The 15455-nt window shown below is 34.8% G+C and overlaps 2 long non-coding RNA genes across 2 annotated transcripts; both read left to right on the top strand.

Moving 5' to 3' along the window:
• Positions 1 to 1550: 1550 nt before the first annotated feature.
• LOC113300467 lies at positions 1551 to 2709 on the top strand. The gene is made up of 2 exons (XR_003335809.1): positions 1551 to 1897; positions 2016 to 2709. It is a non-coding gene; the product is annotated as an uncharacterized LOC113300467 (long non-coding RNA).
• Positions 2710 to 8421: 5712 nt separating this feature from the next.
• LOC113300477 lies at positions 8422 to 9451 on the top strand. The gene is made up of 2 exons (XR_003335811.1): positions 8422 to 8754; positions 8873 to 9451. It is a non-coding gene; the product is annotated as an uncharacterized LOC113300477 (long non-coding RNA).
• The last annotated feature ends 6004 nt before the right edge of the window (positions 9452 to 15455 follow it).

The raw sequence follows: 15455 nt of genomic DNA, 5'->3' as shown, positions 1-15455 counted from the left end.
CCAAGGAAGAATCACTGTTTTTTTTTTAAGGATGGTCGAGGAAGAAGGATCATTTTAGTTATTATAAAAATTCTATATTTTAAGTAATAATAACATTTTATTACCTTTTTAAAGTTAAAATTAATAAATTAAATTAAATAAAACATAATAATAATAATAATATTAAATGGATACGGGTTCGTTTTAATCTAGCCAATAGAATTCTTTTGTTACGTGTACACTCAGGAGTCTGCACAAAAATGGACTCGTAATATTGCGTCATCTGGGACTCAAATCTGGGACTTCCTGGAGCGCAAGAAATCACTGTGGAGCGCATGAAACCAGCTGAGGTACAATCCGGATTTCCTATTCTTTTAAAACCAATTATATGTGGCCAAATGTCGTCGCCAAAACTCTCGTTTCACAAAAAACTCAAAAAAAGACCTATTTCGATCAATAAGAAGCGAGGCCACCGTTCATCATGGGGGCTTTATTTAACTAGGCCTTTAAGTCTTTAGGTTAATAATCTTATAATTCAAATGATCATTCACCCATTCAAAATCAGCCTTTGATGATAATGGTTCAACATTTGGATATTTGAGAAATTATCCCGCTTAATTAAACCCACTAAAAATGCTTATTGCATGAGGTAGAATTTGGAGACAAAAAGAACTTTCATTACTAAGAGATGAAACATCGCTATAACCACCTCAAGAAATGTCATTAATTGTGATTCCAAATCGATAGTCTCCGTAGATTTTATCATCACCGTCAACTTGCTATTATAACCTAATCCTAAAACAAATCAATGATTATTTGCTAACTTTGATGATCAAGTAGGAAAAAAAAACTGTTTTTGATGGAGGAGACATTTAAACGGCAGTAAGATGATCAAGAAATAATGGTAGTTAGATGCTGCATTAGTTAAATTTTTCATTTGTTCGACTAATCGCATCTAGTACTGGTTTAACCAAAACATTTGGTTAGAGAATCTCGACCTTTTGATTAAATCCGAACATATTACTCAGTAAAGGAGAAGAAGGATTTTGGGATTGTTATTCTCAAAAAAAAAAAATCCGAATATATTACTCAGTAAAGGAGAAGAAGGATTTTGGGATTAAATCCGAACATATTACTCAGGTGGCTTGCTGATTCCGAATGATTATTACATTTTGGGCATACGTGTGAGTTGGTTAAATGGATTCGATGTAAAAGAGAGAAGGTTGTCAATCCTTAATTGATGGTTGTCCACAAAAAAAGCCGAATTTTTGGTGGACATGTTAATTTCCATAGAAATTTGGTAGGTGGTAGCGACGTGTGTGTTGGTTAACCTTGGGTTAGACATTTATAACCTGAAGATATCGTGTATTTTCCAGTTTTAGAGTGAGACCAAATAATTTTATCTGGAGGATTTTGTGATTGTTATTCTCTTGAAACCAAAAAAAAAAGGCGAGTCACTGCATTGTAACGCAATTGAGTGTGAGAGACTCAAAATTGTCTTGCGTTATTAGTATATAATCTTTTTTCTTGGTGTTCTTAAAACAGTTAGACTCTATAAATTTGAGTGTTGTTGTAGTGATGGGTGTATTTAACTCAATTGAGGGTTGTATTTAGTCACTGCATTATCTTATTCCTTACTTTTTCTTACAAACTTCTCTATTTAATAACCATATCAGTTGTGCTTATGGTACTACCAACACTTCTTCCTGTCTTCCTCTCTAGAAACTGTGTTATTGCAAGTTGAGTAAAATGTAGGTAATCCCAAAGGAACAGCTCTTGGGGAACATGAAAATTGGTGTACCAGATGAAGAGATCAGAAATCTGATAAGAAACCAATTACAAAAAGGTCTCAAATGGGGTTACGAATCAACCCGCATGAAGAACATCTTTCTCAACTAGCTACTTGAATTAGGGCACTGTAAGTGTTACTCTCTCTTTCTTAGTGCAGTCATGTTACAGTACTCTTAATTTGTGTTTCTTCCTAATTTCTTCTTAACTCGTGTTCTAAAATTAAGATCATCAATTTGGATATGCAGTTTTCAAACGGCAACTGAGATGGAGATTGAATCAGGGTGGGTTTGAAACCCCATTGGAGACGTTTTTCTAATTGGATTCTTATTAGTTTTGTGATCTCTTCATTTGGTATATATATGATCAGTCCAATTTCCATGTTTTCCAAGAATTCTTCCTTTAGCATTACCTACATCTTTCTGAAGTTGAGGGAGAAGTTCAGGTGGTACTGCAACTACTAAACGCCCGCTGACATACAAAAAATGAAGAAGACCGATCACTGGCAAAGCACATGATCGATGCTTTTGGCGGCTGTTCCTCTAACCTTGATGATGATGATGAGTAGTTTGTCAAATCTTTGTTCCTCTAACCAACAACACTAAGTAATGTAGATTTAAGAGCAAGTAGAAGAGTAACAATCGATGTTGGTTGAATATAAAAAAGCTAGAAGATCAGAGTACTCTATGATTCAACACAGCAGCAGTTGGATTATCAATACTTTTTCTTTTTTTTATATGTAAGATGTATTACCTTTTTTTTTTGTATTAGTAAGATGTATCATGTATGCGGCTAATAAAAGTCTGCAAATGTTAAAGATAATTGCCAGGCGGAAAGCCACGATTACCCGAGGGAAAGCTGATTTTGGGGTGGATTTAATAAAATCCTTTCCCCTTATTAATAATCATTTTTTAGCAAATCCAATTTAATACCGATAATTTGCTAATCAGCGTATAGTAGTACTAGTGCCCATGAAATAGTCATTTTTAAAGAAGTTGTACTAGTTCACGATAAGTAGTTCCTGGGAAAACAAATCCAATCTTTAATGAACTTGTATTGATTTGTCATCTATTCAAGATTTCACGAAACATCTGTCAATGATACACAATCAGTAGGTAATTATTACTTCTCTATGTGATACATAAGTAAAGTCCATGAACCATCTCTTGTTCGAAATTTTTTCCAACATAATATTTTCTTTTCTGTTACCGGATGTTCATCCATGAGTAGTGGGGACGCCATTTATACTGCAGCAAGTCCTAGTAACTACGTCCTGATTCACATAAAGTAATACTAAGCGACCAAGTGACTTACACTTTGCATTCTGGTTAAAGAAGAATGATTTTTTATGGATCATGATTTTTTTTGGGACCGTGATCTTATCAGGCCAACCTCCCTATATTTATAAGGGGTGTCCTAAAGTTAGGTAATACACATTTATCATTTGCTTTAATTTAAATTAAAACTAACCTAATAACTATATAAATCTAATCATATACATCTGATCTAAATGAATCTATTATCAAAATAAAAATAAAAATAAAAAATAGGAGAGTAATCGAAATTTTTTAGTTTTGAAAAAAATAATTATTCTCTTCTTCTTTTCTCTTTCCTTGACGTTCCTCGTTTGGTCGAAAATTATTCTTTTCTCATGTTTTTCTCTTCTTCCCCTATACTTTTAATTGAATAGTTATCATCAAAATAGGGTTCTTCTCTTCTTCCCCTATTCTTCTCTCATGTTCTTCTCTTCTTGTTCGGTTAGGACGCGATTCACAAAAATCCTAATTTCTTAACCGAACTTCCTGAAAGGAAGAACACGAAGAACAATGCGGTTCAATAGGATTTAAAATTAGGTTACCAAACTGCGAGTTCGGTTGGTTTGCAAAAATTTCTAAAACTATCTAGTAACCGAACTCTACCCATATTACAAAAAGAAAATAAAATTCCAATGTAACCGAACTGTGCTATTTTTCCCACTATGTTGAGTTCTCATTCAACCGAACTTTTCCCACTCTGTGCGGTTGGATCGCAAAATTTTTTAAAACTATTTAGTAACCGAACTCTATCCATAATACAAAAAAAAAAAAAAACAATATACCCGAACTGTGCTAGTTTTCCCACTATATTGAGTTATGATTTAACCGAACTTTTCCCACTCTGTTTGGTTGGTTCGCAAAAAATTCTAAAACTAGTTAGTAACCGACCTCTACCCAAAAAAAAAAAACAATGTAATCGAACCTGTGTTATTTTTCCCACTATGTTGAGTTATGATTTAACCGAACTTTGGCTACTCTGTTCGGTTGGTTCGCAAAAAGTTCTGAAACTATCTAGTAACCGAACTCTACCCATATTACAAAAAAGAAAAAAAAAATCCAATGAAAAACCCAACTATGCTATTTTTCTTACTACGTAGGTTTTCTATCAAAAACATAAATGGAGGACACATATGATATGACCCGGCTCCCGAGGGAAACATAGATGGTGGTGTGTGACCCACAGATTAGATGAGCCTCGAAAAGACGCAAAAATGGTCCAAAAGTTGACGATGCATTAACTGTTGATATGCACCTCTCCACTGGCTTATTCCTTTCCACAAATTTTGAATAATATGACAGCGAGTTCAGACCCAGGCACATAGGCTTTTTACCCTCATTAATATTAGCAATCTGACCTTACCTCAAGTGTTCTGGTCCGCATTCCCACTCACAAAGTTTGTTGAATCTAACCTCTGGAAGCAATAAGGGAAATGAACAGTGAAGCAGGGACTTTTTTCACCAGAAAATGATGATCGCTGTCGAATGGGCTGACCAGTGAATATGGGATCGTGAAGCAGGTCATGGTTCACCACACAAAGGCAACGATTTTGCTGGTGTAGATTGCATTGACAAATCCGTTGCAAAAATGGCCGTGACAAAACAACTGTTGGTGAATATTTTAGGAACGGAATATAAGTTTCAAATTGGAGACACTAAAAGTATACCCCCCCTACAATTCCACGAACATGCGATATGCCTGCACGCTCCTTGTTATTAGCCGAGCTATTAGAGAGTGCGTGACCGTGGTTTTATTCAGATACAGAGGAGGTTCATCAATCTGATAAATTTTGAAGATCCATGGAGGCACGAAAATTAATAAAGTTAGGTGGTTCTTTGGTTGTACTTAGTTTTTACGAATTAGCAAAACAACGACCGGTAGAAATCACAGCTCGATACATAGGCAATATCCAGGACACGTTAAGTAATGTCTCTGGTATGTCTTAAATAAAAAAAAATCAGTACCTTTTTATCGGTTTGAAGAAGGTAGTGTCACCAGGGCACAATTACATTGAAAAAAAAAAGAATAATCACACAGTTTTTCCTCGTGTTGCACAGTGCCATGCTTGTGTCTCAATGCAGTCTTGTTCCGTCAATTTTATTCCTCTTTATGGACTGTATTGGACGATATCTTGCATAATAAATTGACTACCACCTACCAATTCTTCTGCAATGTAATAAACTATACGACCGACCTTTCACAACTTTAAAGTGTACTGAAGGGTCCATCTTATCCCTTGTAATTTACACGTTTTGTGGTGCAAATACGTATGATAAAATCAAAATTCTACTTGATACGAGCAAAATTGCAAACTTAATAATTAAATATGCATCAAATACAAATAATTACTATCTCTAATTTAATTTAAACTTGATTTTCACTTAGAAAATGATACAAAACCGATGTTATGCCCAAAGTTTTACTATATGAATTTATCTCCACTTGAATAAAAGTCTGGCTCCCTCACTGTGAACCCGGATGTCCTAAATCTCTCATATTTAAAATAGATTAAATGCGATACCGTGTCAATTGATTGATGTTTTTAAATCGAAAAATACAAAGCCACGATTCATGCATAAAGATTTGAAGAAATCGTCCGTAAAGCAAATGGACAATCACCCTAAATGACTAAGAAAAATTTTTGGGGCGAAGAAACACCGGCAGCAGAATATAATGATTCAAATTAACTGGCCGTGTATATGTAGACCGAGTGAGTGTATATATGTACTTGTACCATGAACTATAGGATGACCACCCAAATGGTTCAACATTTGGATATTTGAGAAATTATCCCGCTTAATTAAACCCACTAAAAATGCTTATTGCATGAGGTAGAATTAGGAGACAAAAAGAACTTTCATTACTAAGAGAAGAAACATCGCTATAACCACCTCAAGAAATGTCATTAATCGTGATTCCAAATCTATAGTCTCCGTAGATTTTATCATCACCGTCAACTTGCTATTATAACCTAATCCTAAAACAAATCAATGATTATTTGCTAACTTTGATGATCAAGTAGGAAAAAAAAACTGTTTTTGATGGAGGAGACATTTAAACGGCAGTAAGATGATCAAGGAATAATGGTAGTTAGATGCTGCATTAGTTAAATTTTTCAACCGTTCAACTAATCACATCTAGTACTGGTTTAATCAAAACATTTGGATACAGAATCTCGACCTTTTGATTAAATCCGAACATATTACTCAGTAAAGGAGAAGAAGGATTTTGGGATTGTTATTTTCAAAAAAAAAAAAAAAAAAAAAAATCCGAACATATTACTCAGTAAAGGATAAGAAGGATTTTGGGATTAAATCCGAACATATTACTCAGGTGGCTTGCTGATTCCGAATGATTATTACATTTTGGGCATACTTGTGAGTTGGTTAAATGGATTCGATGTAAAAGAGAGAAGGTTGGCAATCCTTAATTGATGGCTTTCCATAAGAAAAACCGAATTTTTGGTGGACATGTTAATTTTCATAGGAATTTGGTAGGTGGTAGCGGCGTGTGTGTTGGTTGACCTTGGATTAGTGATAGACGCATTTATGTGTCTAATATGTCTCTATTGTATGTATTGTTAGTGCTCAATTTTGTATTTATTGTATTCTTTTATGTCTTTGTAGGAATTTTTAGAGAAATAAGCCCTTGCGGAGAAATGGGCTCAAAAAGCAGTGTTTTACACCCCGGAGAAATGTATCGTAGGCACCCCAGAAATGCACCGGAAGCATCCCAGAAATGTCCCGGAGGAATCCATAAAAATTACTATTTCCACCCAATTGCTATTCGCACCCAAGCTCTAGTTAAGGGGCATCCATCTTCTCTTTAAATTCAAAAACAGCTTTTTGGCGGGAAAAATATATTCAAAACTGGCAGATTTGTGATCGAGAAAATGAAGGTGTTTTAGTGCGATTTAATCGCTGAAATTTGGTGGGAAGTTGTGATATTGGATAGGGAACACATTGTGGGCATCAGATTTGATCGGAATTGGCTGGAAATCCTGGTTTGAGTCACGAGCTCAAAACAGAGCAACGTGTCCTGTAACACGAGTTTGATTGTGTGTTTGTCATGCATGGAGTGTTTTGGAGGAGTTCGATGACTTTGGAGGCGTGGGGAAGGTTAACTAGAGCGTGCAGGATCAAAGTTTACGTGTGTAGAAGCCAAAAATGGAAATTATTGTTAAATATGGGCAGCGAGCAATGACGGGATTAATGGGAGATTATACGGTGTTATGGTCGGATATTTTTGTTCTAAAACACTATAAATACAAGGCTAAAGAATTGAGAAGAGTTGGAGAGTCTGGGGGAAGTTTAGGAGTCGAGAGAATCAAAAGAAAATCACGCAGAGAAGAGAAGAGTTCTTCTGGTGTAGTTGAAGACGAAGAACATTGTACAGTCCAGGAAAGTCGTTGATTAGGGTCGCAAATTTGCGACAATTCTCAATTCCTTTCCCGCGACGAGCTTACAGCACTTCTGTAGTGCCGTTCTTCCCTACGCTTCTTGTGTGTCGCAAAGGACAGTCTTGAAACTATTTCTTTTTATTTCATCATTTGTACTCAACTTTGGATCAATAATAATATACTTTGAGATGCATTACACCATGATGAGTTAAACCCAATCCCACGGGTGACGGAGGAAGCCATTCTTCCAAAAGTTATGTGGTAAAATTTATTTAAATTTATTTATGCAACTCTTTTATGATTAATTGCACCGAATAAAAATGGAGTAAATGATTTTTATTAATCAATTGTGTTTTCTCTTGATGGAGTATGCTTAGTAAATTGCTTTTGATACTTCATGCTCGCGATTAACAGTGGATGTTTTCAAAATCTAATTTAGGCAATGATTAGAATCACAATTTCCTTTGATTGGAGTTATATTGTCTAGAATTGCATGATAAGAATTGTTATTGAATCACATAAATTTTGGTGAATGGTGGAATCCTGATCCCCGGTAAAAATTCTCTCCCATATTTTGTTAATATTGTGCATATAAAATTGTTTATTTATTTTTATTAAATCTTTAAATTTAATCTTCACAAGTCCGAGAGTTTGAATCTCATTACTACAACCACGAAAAATCAATAATCAATTAGACATTTGTAACCAGAAGATGTCGTGTATTTTCCAGTTTTAGAGTGAGACCAGATAATTTTATCTGGAGGATTTTGGGATTATTATTCTCTTGAAACCAAAAAAAAAAAAAAAAAAGGCGAGTCACTGCATTGTAACGCAATTGAGTGTGAGAGACTCAAAATTGTCTTTCCTTATTAGTATATAATCTTTTTTTGGTGTTGTTCAGTTAGACTCTATAAATTTGAGTGTTGTTGTAGTGATGGGTGTATTTAACTCAATTGAGGGTTGTATTTAGTCACTGCATTATCTTATTCCTTACTTTTTCTTACAAACTTCTCTATTTAATAACCATATCAGTTGTGCTTATGGTACTACCAACACTTCTTCCTGTCTTCCTCTCTAGAAACTGTGTTATTGCAAGTTGAGTAAAATGTAGGTAATCCCAAAGGAACAGCTCTTGGGGAACATGAAAATTGGTGTACCAGATGAAGAGATCAGAAATCTGATAAGAAACCAATTACAAAAAGGTCTCAAATGGGGTTACGAATCAACCCGCATGAAGAACATCTTTCTCAACTAGCTACTTGAATTAGGGCACTGTAAGTGTTACTCTCTCTTTCTTAGTGCAGTCATGTTACAGTACTCTTAATTTGTGTTTCTTCCTAATTTCTTCTTAACTCGTGTTCTAAAATTAAGATCATCAATTTGGATATGCAGTTTTCAAACGGCAACTGAGATGGAGATTGAATCAGGGTGGGTTTGAAACCCCATTGGAGACGTTTTTCTAATTGGATTCTTATTAGTTTTGTGATCTCTTCATTTGGTATATATATGATCAGTCCAATTTCCATGTTTTCCAAGAATTCTTCCTTTAGCATTACCTACATCTTTCTGAAGTTGAGGGAGAAGTTCAGGTGGTACTGCAACTACTAAACGCCCGCTGACATACAAAAAATGAAGAAGACCGATCACTGGCAAAGCACATGATCGATGCTTTTGGCGGCTGTTCCTCTAACCTTGATGATGATGATGAGTAGTTTGTCAAATCTTTGTTCCTCTAACCAACAACACTAAGTAATGTAGATTTAAGAGCAAGTAGAAGAGTAACAATCGATGTTGGTTGAATATAAAAAAGCTAGAAGATCAGAGTACTCTATGATTCAACACAGCAGCAGTTGGATTATCAATACTTTTTCTTTTTTATATGTAAGATGTATTACCTTTTTTTTGTATTAGTAAGATGTATCATGTATGCGGCTAATAAAAATCTGCAAATGTTAAAGATAATTGCCAGGCGGAAAGCCACGATTACCCGAGGGAAAGCTGATTTTGGGGTGGATTTAATAAAATCCTTTCCCCTTATTAATAATCATTTTTTAGCAAATCCAATTTAATACCGATAATTTGCTAATCAGCTATAGTAGTACTAGTGCCCATGAAATAGTCATTTTTAAAGAAGTTGTACTAGTTCACGATAAGTAGTTCCTGGGAAAACAAATCCAATCTTTAATGAACTTGTATTGATTTGTCATCTATTCAAGATTTCACGAAACATCTGTCAATGATACACAATCAGTAGGTAATTATTACTTCTCTATGTGATACATAAGTAAAGTCCATGAACCATCTCTTGTTCGAAATTTTTTCCAACATAATATTTTCTTTTCTGTTACCGGATGTTCATCCATGAGTAGTGGGGACGCCATTTATACTGCAGCAAGTCCTAGTAACTACGTCCTGATTCACATAAAGTAATACTAAGCGACCAAGTGACTTACACTTTGCATTCTGGTTAAAGAAGAATGATTTTGTAGGTATCATGGTTTTTTTGGTACCGTGATCTTATTAGGCCAACCTCCCTATACTTATAAGGGGTGTCCTAAAGTTAGGTAATACACATTTATCCTTTGCTCTAATTTAAATAAAAACTAACCTAATAACTATATAAATCTAATCATATACATCTGATCTAAATGAATCTACTATCAAAATCAAAATCAAAATAAAAAATAGGAGAGGAATCGAAATTTTTTAGTTTTGAAAAAAATAATTGTTCTCTTCTTCTTTTCTCTTTCCTTGATGTTACTCGTTTGGTCGAAAATTATTCTTTTCTCATGTTCTTCTCTTCTTCCCCTATACTTTTAATTGAATAGTTATCATCAAAATAGGGTTCTTCTCTTCTTCCCCTATTCTTCTCTCATGTTCTTCTCTTCTTGTTCGGTTAGGACGCGATTCACAAAAATCCTAATTTCTTAACCAAACTTCCTGAAAGGAAGAACACGAAGAACAATGCGGTTCAATAGGATTTAAAATTAGGTTACCAAACTGCGAGTTCGGTTGGTTTGCAAAAATTTCTAAAACTATCTAGTAACCGAACTCTACCCATATTACAAAAAGAAAATAAAATTCCAATGTAACCGAACTGTGCTATTTTTCCCACTATGTTGAGTTCTCATTCAACCGAACTTTTCCCACTCTGTGCGGTTGGATCGCAAAAATTTTTAAAACTAGTTAGTAACCGAACTCTATCCATAATACAAAAAAAAAAAAAAAAACCAATATACCCGAACTGTGCTAGTTTTCCCACTATGTTGAGTTATGATTTAACCGAACTTTTCCCACTTTGTTCGGTTGTTTCGCAAAAAATTCTAAAACTAGTTAGTAACCGACCTCTACCCAAAAATAAAAAAACAAAAAAAAAACAATGTAACCGAACCTGTGTTATTTTTCTCTTTAACCGAACTTTGGCTACTCTGTTCGGTTGGTTCGCAAAAAATTCTGAAACTATCTAGTAACCGAACTCCACCCATATTACAAAAAAGAAAAAAAAAAATCCAATGAAAAACCCAACTATGCTATTTTTCTTACTACGTAGGTTTTCTATCAAAAACATAAATGGAGGACACATATGATATGACCCGACTCCCGAGGGAAACGTAGATGGTGGTGTGTGACCCACAGATTAGATGAGCCTCGAAAAGACGCAAAAATGGTCCAAAAGTTGATGATGCATTAACTGTTGATATGCACCTCTCCACTGGCTTATTCCTTTCCACAAATTTTGAATAATATGACAGCGAGTTCAGACCCAGGCACATAGGCTTTTTACCCTCATTAATATTAGCAATCTGACCTTACCTCAAGTGTTCTGGTCCGCATTCCCACTCACAAAGTTTGTTGAATCTAACCTCTGGAAGCAATAAGGGAATGAACAGTGAAGCAGGGACTTTTTTCACCAGAAAATGATGATCGCTGTCGAATGGGCTGACCAGTGAATATGGGATCGTGAAGCAGGTCATGGTTCACCACACAAAGGCAACGATTTTGCTGGTGTAGATTGCATTGATAAATCCGTTGCAAAAATGGCCGTGACAAAACAACTGTTGGTGAATACTTTAGGAACGGAATATAAGTTTCAAATTGGAGACAGTAAAAGTATACCCCCTACAATTCCACGAACATGCGATATGCCTGCACGCTCCTTGTTATTAGCAGAGCTATTAGAGAGTGCGTGACCGTGGTTTTATTCTGATACAGAGGAGGTTCATCAATCTGATAAATTTTGAAGATCCATGGAGGCACGAAAATTAATAAAGTTAGGTGGTTCTTTGGTTGTACTTAGTGTTTACGAATTAGCAAAACAACGACCGGTAGAAATCACAGCTCGATACATAGGCAATATCCAGGACACGTTAAGTAATGTCTCTGGTATGTCTTAAATAAAAAAAAATCAGTACCTTTTTATCGATTTGAAGAAGGTAGTGTCACCATGGCACAATTACATTGAAAAAAAAAAGAATAATCACACAGTTTTTCCTCGTGTTGCACAGTGCCATGCTTGTGTCTCAATGCAGTCTTGTTCCGTCAATTTTATTCCTCTTTATGGACTGTATTGGACGATAACTTCTATAATAAATTGACTACCACCTACAGAAAATATATTAAAATTAATCCAAGCTAGTTGACATAATCGAAACCTAGAACATGCATGCATAAAAATAAAAGTTAGCAAATCGAAAATCAATGTATATTCACCCTAAGCCCCATTTTAGATGTTAAAGCTTCTGGATGTTGAAAGCTATGGTCACATGCGTTATTAATTTTACTATAAACGAAGCAGGCACATAGTCTCTAGAAGGCTCCTTACTGGCAGCTCCTCTGGTGGTCATGTGGCACATCTTGTTTCTACTGTTTTCATCGATTCAGCACCCCAGCGATTGTTATTACTCTCTTGTTTGCCTGACCTACTTTTTTCATGGCTGCAATCAATCCAGCTCCTCCGATTACTGATATTACTCCCTTTCTGGTTCCCTAAGTCAACTTATTAGCAATGGCCTGAAACGCAAGAGACATTAATTTAACATCTAAAATAAAAAGGGTTATAAGCAAGCACATGGATTGCAATTCAGTGGATCAATCATCAATGAGAGAACCCCAACCTTGAGTGTTACTGATAAAGGTGGCATATAGTCTAAAACGTATACATTTGTTCCAACAATGAACTTCTCTATGTCACATAATGCGTCTAAAATAAAAAATTTAGAAAGTGTACAGACTTCATAATTAAGATACGTAGATAGCTAATTGAAGTCACCACGAATACTGTACTCATGGAATGACAATAGAACAACCAAAGAAAGTACAGTATGCAAACCGCATAAGTACCTGATGTTCAAGGATATTCTTCATCGTCTATGTCGAAGTATGCTTTCTTTTCTTTGCTATTCAATCAAAAATCCATGGCCCACAACTGTGCAAAGCTAGGGAAGAAATGGATGGGGACTTTTGTCGCGCAGATAGTGGTATGATAATAGAACAATTTAAGGTTCGAGAGGATGTGAAGAAGGTTACCTGCATTAAACCATTAGTATTGTTGGCAACCAAACATCCTCAAATGCAGAGAAAGCATCGGCTGATAACACCTCTCTCCACATGTAACAGTAGTATCCTGCAACATATTCTTCTGGGAGCGCCTCTCCAGTTTCGTACTGCTTTGCAAGGCTGAACAAAGTATTCCTATGGAAACACAAATTCTCTATGAACTGAAAAATCCAAATTACTATCTTCTCACCACAAAAAATCTAAACAACATAAAAAAAATCAAAATTATTAACAACATGAATTCACAATAAGAAAAACAATAAAGATAAATCAGAGAAAAAAATATTATCACAAAAAACGAATAAAATCAGATCAAAATAAACAGCCAAACACAGATAAATATAAGAAAAAAAGCGGCACATAAAAAATAAACAATGAGTTAAGAAGATTAGGGTTTTCGGAGGCGAAAAGTGGAGATATTTGACACTTATTGAATGTGAGAATAAAAGAATAACCATCAAGACGCATTACAGAAAAAACAGTTGCTAACAATGGTTTGGCTCCATTTTGTGATTTTGAACTTCAACTAAAACTGAATCTGCAAGAAGAACTGTAAAAAAAAAACATTGGGCACCACATGCGAGTATTATTCTCCGTTTTCAAGGAGGATCTTACACGCCAACTTTGGTCTGAAATTATGTACCTTTTCTTGTATATCATCTTCAGGAGACGCCATGTTTTCCTTCAAGAGGTTGTACATGTAATAGCAAACATGAAGGCCGCAATCGTTTCTGAAACAACCAAAAAAATGTTTCAATATTTCGCACTCACAAAAAAAAAAAAAAAATTGTTTTACCAAACTTCCAAATATTTGATGATTGTTCTAGCTTACCCTATTTGTTGACAACACCAAGGGGTCTGCATGGTGTATGTTGTTGGTTTACTTGTCTGCTCATCACGGGGGAGATTTGCATCGTGCCGTGCAAATGCTACCACACACAAATGATGCAACAAGCACCTATACGACTCTATTTCTCTTTCTCTCCATGTTGTTAAACCATAAGCACCAAAAACAAAAATCAAGCATATGCAAACCATAACTGAAAATGATGAAACCAAATTGATTCCATCTTTAAAACCCATTTACTACGGTTACAAGTGACAAGATGAAAGTGTTTAGCAACAGAAAACCAATAACTGAAAATGATTAAACCAAATCTGGCTTCATCGTTAACATTAAACACGCTAACATAAAACATTAACTAAACATGTCAACAGAAAACATTAACTAAACACCAATAATTAAAAATGATGCAACGAGCACCTATACAGCTATGTATATCTCTTTTTTTCCTGTTGTTGAACCATATGTAAACCATAAGATACCATTGAAGAAAATCACCAATAGAGTTAAACGAATCATAGATGAAAATTGGTTTCATCAAAGAGACCATTGAACAAAATCACCAACAAAGTTAAGCGATGTTTATGTGTTCTGTTAACGAATTTTATCCAATATAGATGAAAATGATGAAACCAATATTGATTTCATCAAAGAGACCATTGAAGAAAATCACCAACAGAGTTAAGCTAATCATATATGAAATTGATGAAACCTGGTTTCATCAAAGAAACCATTGAAGAAAATTGATTATGAAACTAACAGAATTGAAGAGGATGAAACTATCATAAAATCAATTATGAGACTATCATAAAATCCATTATGAAACTAAAAATATTGAATCGGATGAAGCTAACTTATGAAACTAACAAAAACCTACTTATGAAATCACTGATGAAACCTATTTTATGCAAAATCAATGACGAAACTAAAATTTGTGAAATCAAAAATCAATTTATGTATACATCAGACAGTAAAATCAATGGTGGATTGAAATTAGATTTTGATTTACCTTTTGGAGATTGTTCAGCCATTTTCTTAAGATTTTTCCTTTCTTTTTCTCTTGCTTCTTCGCCATTTTTTGATTTATGTCAAAATCAAAAAGAAACTTAAACCTAATTTGCTTTCATTTAAGGTTAGATTCCTTAGTATCGAGTTCATAAAACTGTTTTGTGGAGTAAGAAGAAAAAGGAATCAAAATTGTTTCAGATCTAGGTTTCTTCTTGTTTTGGAGGGAGAAAAGAGAAAGTTTAATCATTATAAGATAACGAGGTGGGATTTATTTGCGTGGGCTCAAATATATTAATGGGTAATTTAGACAGTTAAGGTCAAATGGGGTTTTTGTGTTATTTTTGTTTTAATGGGGTTTTTGTAGATGGATAGTGACACCTATGGGGTTATAACCCACGGCCTGAAGTGAAACGGAGCAATTCTAAGAGTGGGTCACAGTCACCGTTGAAGGAGGAAGGAGGTATTCCCACCGTGCGAAGTAGGGCCTCATATGACTTGGATTTTTAAAGGAGTTTGATAGATACTGTTCATAATCTTATTATCCATCAAATGGATGTTACAACAACA

Source organism: Papaver somniferum, chromosome 7 (genome assembly GCF_003573695.1).
Source record: "Papaver somniferum cultivar HN1 chromosome 7, ASM357369v1, whole genome shotgun sequence".
Lineage (NCBI taxonomy): Eukaryota > Viridiplantae > Streptophyta > Magnoliopsida > Ranunculales > Papaveraceae > Papaver > Papaver somniferum.
Note: the sequence above shows the minus strand (reverse complement) of the source record. Positions and strands in the feature narration are given on the sequence as shown.